The following is a 9,355-nucleotide window of genomic DNA, read 5'->3' on the forward strand; positions in this document are numbered from 1 at the left end:
TTCTTAAGTTGGGGAGAAACTGGTTTTCTGAGCAGAAACATTGCCAAGCCTCTAGAGACTTGATATCCAGAGCCTGGAGCAACAAACATCGCTCCGTTGGAAAAAATAGAAATCAGTGACTGCAGTTTGCCATCGGGGATTAGCGGTACTCCCTCCGTCCGGAAATACTTGTCATTGAAATTGATGTATCTAGATGTATTTTAGTTCTAAATACATCCATTTTCATCCATTTTGATGACAAGTAATTCCAGACAGAGGGAGTATCAAACATCTTCCAAGTCTCAAGGAGATTTCACTTGGTTGGGATGGTGAAGTTTGAGGCTTGGTGCGCTTCAAGGTGAGCTGGACGTGTTCGAATAATTATGCATATATGAGATGCCATTAGCAGAATCTAATCGCATCTAGATCACCTCACAACATGAACAAAGAAGGGTTTAGGGTTTCTTTACATGTCACGGGAGTGGCCATGATCGCCTGCTCGGTGTAGACATGATGCAGGGGTGATGTAGTCGAAGCAGAGGTTCTCCTCGACGTCCTGATTCCTTCAGGACGCCACCAAGACTGGCCGGGGACGGCGGCGGCGGCTGGCTTAGGTCTTCCTGTCGCTGCAGTGCTCCCCTGATCGGATGGGGTGAGAATATCGGGAGGAGAGTAAACCTTACGTGAATTGTGATCGCGCAGGTGGCCAGCTCTCTCCCATATTCTTTTAATATGGTGCTGGCGGCAGGGGACCCAAAACCTGAGTTTGTTTTTGGGCGCCCCCGATTAGGGCGCGTTAGTTGTGATCGAGGCTCACGTAGGTTGGTATGCGGACCTCTTCACTTATCGTTATCCCTTCATTTTTTTCTGTTAGACTAATAGATATAATCTGACCTGTTTAAGCCGTCAGATCAAAACCAACATTCTCCCCCTTGATCGTTAGGCTTAACTTCATTTGTCCATTCTACATAGGAATGATGTACTAAAGTGAGGTGTTACAACAGCTCGAAACGCTATTGAACCTCAACACTTATAGCACACCCGCCGATTTCGAAATGGAAAACATTTTGCTAATTGGGGAGTGGTTTATTTTAATTGTCGTCTTATTCCAGAATCATAAGGCTTTCAGTAGTCCCATGCTGGCAACATGCTCACGAAAGATACTGGGTGGTAAACCTTTTGTTAGCGGATCCGCAAGCATATGCTTCGTTCTTATATGTTTAACATCAATCGTTTGATCCTGGATTCTATCTTTCACAACGCGATACTTTATGTCAATGTGTTTGGCAGCACCACTTGACCTATTGTTACTCGTATAGAAAACTGCGGGTTTAATATCAAAGTACAATAAAATTAGTTTAGATATGCTATCAACCACTTTAAATCCGGGAATAAAATTCTTTAGCCATACATCCTGCCCGGTGGCCTCATAACATGCTACAAATTCTGCTTGCATCATAGATCCAGCAGTTAACGTTTGTTTGGAGCTTTTCCACGATATAGCTCCTCCCGTGAGTGTGAATAAATCTAACGTGGATCTCTTACTATCCACACACCCGGCAAAATCAAAGTCTGAATAACCAACAATTTCTAGGTTATCAGTTCTTTTATATGTAAGCATGAAATCTTTAGTTCCTTGCATATAACGCAAGACTTTCTTTGCGGCCTTCCAATGGTCCGGTCCTTGATTTGATTGGTATCTGCCAAGCATCCCGGTTACAAAACATAAATCTGGGCGTGTACACACTTGAGCATACATGATGCTTCTGACAGCTGAAGCATAAGGAACGGACTTCATCTGATCAGTTTCATATTGGTTCCTTGGACATTGAAATGTCCCAAACTTATTGCCCTTAACTATAGGAGCAAGTGAGGGTGATCACTTATACATATTGAATTTTTTCAGTATTCTCTCAAAGTATGCCTTTTGATATAGTCCTAACGTTCCTCTTGATCTATCTCGGTGAATCTCGATGCAGAGGAAATACAAGGCTTCACCAAGGTCTTTCATATCAAAGCTGGATGACAAAAAATTCTTGGTCTCATGCAGCGTATCCTTATCGCTACATGCCAACAATATGTCATCAACGTATAGGACTAAAAATGTGAACCTGCTGCCTTTAAACTTAACGTATATGCCGTTGTCCACAACATTTTCGGTGAAACCAAAAGTTTTGATAATTTTATCAAACTTGAGGTACCATTCTCTTGAAGCTTGCTTCAAGCCATAAATTGATTTCTTCAGACGACATGCTAAATGTTCCTTCCCTTCCACAACAAAGCCTTCTAGCTGAGCCATGTAAATGTTTTCTTTTAAGTCACCATTCAGAAATGCCATTTTAACATCCATTTGGTGTAGTTCTAGGTCGTAATAAGCTACTAATGCCATTATGATTCTAAAAGAATCCTTGGTTGACACAGGAGAGAAGGTTTGCTTATAATCAATGCCTTCTCTCTGTGTATACCCTTTTGCCACTAGCCTTGCCTTGGATCGTTCGACATTCCCTTTGGAATCATACTTGGTTTTGTAGACCCACTTGCAGCCTACTTTCCTAGCTCAATCGAGAACTTCTACTAAGTCCCAAACGTCGTTTGAGCCCATAGACTTCAACTTGTCTTCCATGGCAACCAACCGCTTGGACGAATTTTTGCTTTTAATGGCTTCCTTATAAGAGGTTGGATCCTCCACCTTTCCCAGATCATTCATATCCTCAATCATGTATGTGATATAATCATCTGATATGGCTTTCTTTCTCTCACGACGTGGCCTGCCCATAGGAGGAGGTGGTGGAGGAGCATTATTGTTCTGAGGGCCATCTTCATTACCCGACTGGTGATCCTCTTCACCTTCTGGATTTACATTAGTTTCAGGATCACTATCAGCCTCAGGCCCTGAAGTACTAGATTGGGGATTAGCATGAGATGTCACCATAGTTTGTAGTGGCAAAACAATCTCTTGGATAGTCGGGGAACACACACCCGTTTCTCCTCAAGATTGATCTCCCTTATTTCGGTGGCTTCGTTATCCTCAAAAAATACTGCTTGTCGAATCTCCACATACTTGGTAGTGTGACCCGGACAATAGAAACGATATACCTTCCCCTATGAGGGTATCCAATGAAGAAACAACTAACTGTCTTTGGATCTAATTTCTTAAGTTGTGGATTGAAAATTCTAGCCTCAGCGGGACAGCCCCATACGCGTAAGTAATTCAAGCTCGGTTTCTTTCCCGTCCACATCTCGTAAGGTGTGTTCGGTGTTGCTTTAGTAGGAGCGAGATTTAGCACATGTGCGGCCGTCTTTAACGCCTCCATCCATAGGCTGACTGGTAAACTTGCATGACTGAGCATGCTTCGCACCATGTCCATAAGTATGCGGTTTCGGCGTTCAGCCACGCCATTTTGTTGAGGTTCACCAGGCATTGAATATTGGGCAACAATTCCATTCTCAGAGAGAAACTTAGCAAAAGGTCCTGGAATTTCCCATAAGGAGGATGCCTACCATAATACTCTCCCCTGCGATCTGATCGTACAACTTTTATTTTAGCGTTTAGTTGGTTCTCAACTTCGGCTTTGAACACTTTGAATTTGTCCAAAGCTTCCAATCGATCACGTATAGGATAAATATATTCGTAACGAGAAAAGTCATCTGTGAAGGTAATGAAAGAATCAAAACCAGCCATAGACTTAACATTAAGGGGTCCACATATGTCAGTGTGTATGAGTTCAAGGACACCTGTGGCTCTTACCGCTCCTTTCTTAACCGTTTTTGCGTATTTACCTTTTATACAGTCAATGCATTTGTCTACATCAGAGAAGTCTAATGGAAGGAGTACGTTATTTTTAATAAGTCTTTCAATTCTCCCCCTCGAATTGTGGCCTAAACGACGGTGCCACAATTTCGAAGAGCTACTCGTACCCTTCCATTTCTTCTCAATATTACATACGTCACTCACATGCAGGATAGAATCATTCAATGATAACATATATAATTGGCCTCGCCTGACACCGTGGCGTCCGTTCTTATTACAGTAATTCAAAACGAATTGTTTGTTCCCAAACTTGCTCTCAAACATGTTATCATCTAGGCAAGAGACAGAAATCAAATTCCTACTTAAGGTAGGGACATAAAGAACATTATTTAAATGAAGACGGAAGCCAGTGTGGAGTTCTAATGTGATTGACCCTATGGCTTCAACATCAACTTTGACTCCATTTGCCACCTTAAGTCCTCTTGCCCCCTTTGCCATGGTTTGGATTATATTTGAGTCCTGCATAGAATTGGCAACGTGAGAAGTTGCACCTGAATCAATCCACCAAGAGGTACTAGAGTAATCAACATATAACATTTCATCAACGAAAGTAATTTAATTAGTACCTTTCTTCATCAACCATTTGAGAAATTCTGGACAATCTTTCTGATAATGACCCTCGTGCTTGCAGAAGTTGCACTTGGTGTCTTTAGGCTTATCGTCCATCTTCTCCTTTGCTTTATTTGAGTTTGATGAATGTTTCTTAAAGAACTTCTTTTGTGGCTGTTGCTTAGAAGAGCATGCTCCATCGTGTTTTCTCTTGAAGGAGCCAACCAAAAAGGCTTGGTCCTTTCCTTGCCTCTTAATCCTCTCTTCTTCCTCGACAATTCTTGGAGATATCTCCGCGATTGTCCATTTCTCTTTAAGAGAGTTATAATTAATCTTAAATTGATCAAACTCTTCAGGGAGGGAGCCCAAGATCATGAGAACAAGGAGATTGTCATTGAGCTCACATTGTAATGCCTTCAATTTGTTACAAGCATTCACCATCTTTAAAACGTGAGCCCTGACATCACCATCATTATTATACTTCTCAAGGAGCTTGTGAAAAAGTTCTTGCGCATAGACCTTGTCGGAGCCTTTGAATTGCTCCTCCAGGGCTGCCATGAATTCCTTAGGAGTATCTTTCTTGGGTAGTGCCCCAATTATGTTAGGTGATATGGATGATCTCATCACAAGCATAGCAATGTGATTTGAATTTTTCCATATTTCCATCTTGGAATCATAAGTTTTCTTTAGTTCAGCGTACCCCTTGACACCAACAGTGGGAGCCACGGGTTTATCCTCCCGTAAAGCATAATCAAACTGATGGACGGCTAGGCATAATTCCATCGAGTTCTTCCAACGAGGGAAGTTACTACCTGTCAACGGTTCGACAGTAAACGCAGCGGAAGTTGTAATGGACATGAAAGAGTTTATGTGTAATTGACATGAATATGAAATTTTACGTTGGCAAAATAAAATAGACATGCCATAACCACAAATTCCAATTTTATGCCAAAACACCGTTGGGTATAAATGACATAGAATTAGAAAAAAAAACATATAAAATTAACACGACGTTGGTCAGAACTAATTTTAATGTCCCAGCACAACATAATATTTTTTTATTTCCATGATAAAACATATTAAGTATTCTAAACGCAAAATCTCGTTGGTTCAGTTTTGTTTAGAATATTTACATGTTTGTATTCATAATATTTTAGGCAATTCCTGTTTAATGACAACCAGTGCAGAACATAATATTTATTAACTTAAAATCATTGGGTCAAACAGTAAATAACTAAAACTTAAACTAGGCCCAAAACCCAAGGTTAGACTAAATGTAGCCTAGCCCAGCAGCTAAATACGTAAAACAAAAACAATTGCTGCTGGTAATACGCAAACGGGCCGAAACCCATGGCCCAGAAGAGGCCAGCCCAACTTGTTGCTCGGTGCGCTGAGAGCCGTCCGATCAAAACGAACGCTCCAGAGATAACCCGAGCAGCCTAACCCTAGCATTCAAGGGGAAAAAAGTTTGTCCCGCACTCATTCCCGATCCCACTGGCTCCATTTCGAGGTCGACGACGGCGACGAAGCGCCGGCCACCCCAGTCCATACCGACGCGGCGGCGGTGCTCGCTGGAGGAGCGGGCGCAGGACTAAGTCCGCGCGCTCTCCCGTCGAGCATGGCGGCCGGGTCGTGTCCAAGCGGGGTAGGGCGGAGCACCCCGGCGGGCCAGCGGCCTTCTGAACGGCGACGTCGAGGCACGGCGGCCCACGGCGTCCTACCGCACGGTCTCTCCGTTGGGAGGGAGCGGCGTGGCGTTCCGCGCGCCGACCCGAGGGACGGCGGCGTCGCGGCATCGACGTCCTCGCATTGTGTCGGCCATGTGGGCCCCGGAGGGGATAGACGTTGACGCAGCGCATTAGGTGAGGATTCTCCTCATTTCTTCTCCAATTCGTGTTCATCACTGCTTAATTTGTGAAAAAAGCAGGCCTAATTGAAGAATTAGGGCTCTACCGAAATTGGGGAATTTTTCTAGGGTTCTTCAACATGGGGGTTTGCTAGTGTACGTGTACTATGTAACCCTCTGCCTTCTAATTTGATAATCCAAACGGAAACAAATACTTAAAAGAAGATCAAGTTTAATTAACGGAAACTTAATCATGAGCATTAATTCTTCAGAGTCTTAATTAAAACTGATTAAACATAATGGCAGTGGAGATCCGTGGCAAATTAGAATACAACATGAGGGCATTAAGACAGTAGCATGCATATTTGGGCTAACCAGGGGCTAAAACTGTCAATTCTTGATCTTGAACCCTAAACTTGATATTGATCTTAACATGATAGTGATCTACTGATCAACAATAAAGGGATCTATTGCAATCAAGATTGGCGACTGATACCATTGTTGGAATAATTATGCATCTATGAGATGTCATTAGCAGAATCTAATCGCATCTAGATCACCTCACAACATGAACAAAGAAGGGTTTAGGGTTTCTTTACATGTCACGGGAGTGGACATGATCGCCTGCTCGGCGCAGGCATGATGCAGGGGTGATGTAGTCGAAGCAGAGGTTCTCCTCGACGTCCTCTGATTCCTTCAAGGCGCCATCGAGACTGGCCGTTGACGGCGGCGGCTGGCTTAGGTCTTCCCGTCGCTGCAGTACTCCCCCTGATCGGATGGGGTGAGAATATCGGGAGGAGAGTAAATCTTAGGTGCATTGTGATCGCGCAGGTGGCCAGCTCTCTCCCGTATCCTTTTAATATGGTGCTGGCGCCAGTGGACCCAAAACCTGAGTTGGTTTTTGGGCACCCCCGATCAGGCCGCGTTAGTTGTGATCGAGGCTCACGTACGTTGGTACGTGGACCTCTTCACTTATCATTATCCCTTCATTTTTTTCTGTTAGACTAATAGATCTAATCTGGCATGTTTAAGCCGTCAGATAAAAACCAACAGGACGCACACCCCAACCACCACGACCTGGATAACGTCGCTGAAAGCTCCACTACTACAGTACAAGCGGATGGTGGTCGTGACAACGGGAAGCAACAGGTTAGCTAATATCTCTTTTGTTCAGTTAATTTTGGGCCAATAGCTCATGTGCGACACATTTGAGGTGAATTGGCTAGAGTGTGACGTTGTTCGAGCGAATGGCTGTGGTGCAACAATTTTGAGCAGGTAAATAGCCCACGCACGACATGGCTGTTAAACTGAACTGATGCCCTCGTAAGCTGTTGGGGGCTGGACCCACCACTTATCCACGTAAGCGCTGGACCCACCACTTATCCACCTAAGCACGGGACCCACCACTTGTCTACTTGTGGGACCCACCTCCTAGCAGCTAGAAGAGACGAGCGCCCGTGCCCGTCCGCCTGCTGCCGCCCATTCATCCGCTTTCCCCAATCTTTCTCTTCTCCGGCGACCTAGCGCAAATGTCTACCTCCTCCTCCACGCACTCAAAATGGCGACAATATGGACCAATGCTGCTCACAAGGTGCCCTGACTGCCCACGCCCAGACCCTCTTAAACGGTTGGTCACTAAAAGGGATGACAATGGCAATCTTGGGCGGGAATTTGTGAAATGCTTGAGCAAACCAATGGCAGGAAGGGACGGCAAGGTTAGATCTTAGTTCTTAGCCCGTTCTTTCGCTGTCTTTCGCTCTGATTTCTCCATATTTTGTTTTTCTCCTCGAATTTGGGATTTAGGGTTCATGTTGTTCTTTTCAGATCTTGAAGAAATGTTACCATTTCGAGTGGATTGATGAATATGTTGATAGGATTCAGTTTGAGGGCTACGTCGATTCGAGTGTGGCCGCAACCTGTGAGCTCAATTTGGGAGGGGTGCCGCCGATTGCTGTGGAGAATACGGGGAGCTCAGGCGGAGGGGCGGGCAGAGTCGTGCCGATGGCGATGTATGCGCGCAATGCTGAACTGCATGTGGAGTCCGAACTGATCGAGGAACTGAAGAAGATCAAGAAACATCTAATGCAGATGATCGTTTGCAGAAGCAAGCAAATATCATGGCAGGGGGGTTCTATTGTTGTATCATTGCTCTGTTTTTGTTTTATTTGTTGTTCATCCGTCATTAGAATGGGCATTTAGGCCTGTCAGGGTAGAGGATGTGATCTGTGCGCAAGTAATGTATCTGAATTGAAGCATCAATTTGGAACCCAAATTATTTAGTTTTCATGCTCTGTTTCCCCTGTTTTTGTTCTTCAGTTAACAGAGTACACACCCAAATTCAGTTTCTAGTAAAAAAACAAAATTGGGCTGTCGAATAGATGTTGGTCCGTAAGGAGACCAGCCCACCCGCGTAGGGGCTCCAGCCCACCTCTAACTTCGGCAAATAAAATGTTACTTGTTTTTACTTTGTCCTTTTTCTTGCACTAAATTTTGTGATGGATCATTTTTTGATGCACTAAAACTAAATGTTACTTGTTTTTATGCATGTCTACGGTTCCATGAACTAATTGGGTTGCATGCTTGCATGAAGTAAATTAGTTTGCATTTCCTAGTTGCATGTCCATAGTGGGTTTGCATGGGGCTCCTAGTTGCATGTCTATGGTTTGGGTCATGACCCATTATTTGGCCAATATTTTGAAGATGGTCTGTGTGGTGATTGGGGTGTAGCAACCCGGGCCCGTAGCAACCCATAGCAATACACAAATAATGGAACAACCCATAGCAATCTACAAATAATAGCACGAACCACACAATATATATAGTAGCATAATGATTATATAGAAGCATAACAATTGCAACCCATAGTTCCACGATAGCCTTACAACTTAAAATACTAATACAACTTAATAATAGTAGAATAACGATTACAACTTAAAAACTAATACGATACGATACGATAGATCGGGGGGCACCAAATGCGGGTTCTTCTTCGGGTTCTTCTCTCCTCCTCCTCCCGGTGAACGCCGGGCCACCTCGCTCGTCCGGGTGCCCTTCACTCGTCGTTGTTGATTGGGTACGGGAGCGTGTGCATAACGCCGTTGTTGGGGAAGATGGAGTTGAAGTTGGTGAAAATGTTATGGGTGGTGAAGGCTATTAACTCACAACCAACC

Source organism: Triticum aestivum, chromosome 4A (genome assembly GCF_018294505.1).
Source record: "Triticum aestivum cultivar Chinese Spring chromosome 4A, IWGSC CS RefSeq v2.1, whole genome shotgun sequence".
NCBI classification, from domain to species: domain Eukaryota; kingdom Viridiplantae; phylum Streptophyta; class Magnoliopsida; order Poales; family Poaceae; genus Triticum; species Triticum aestivum.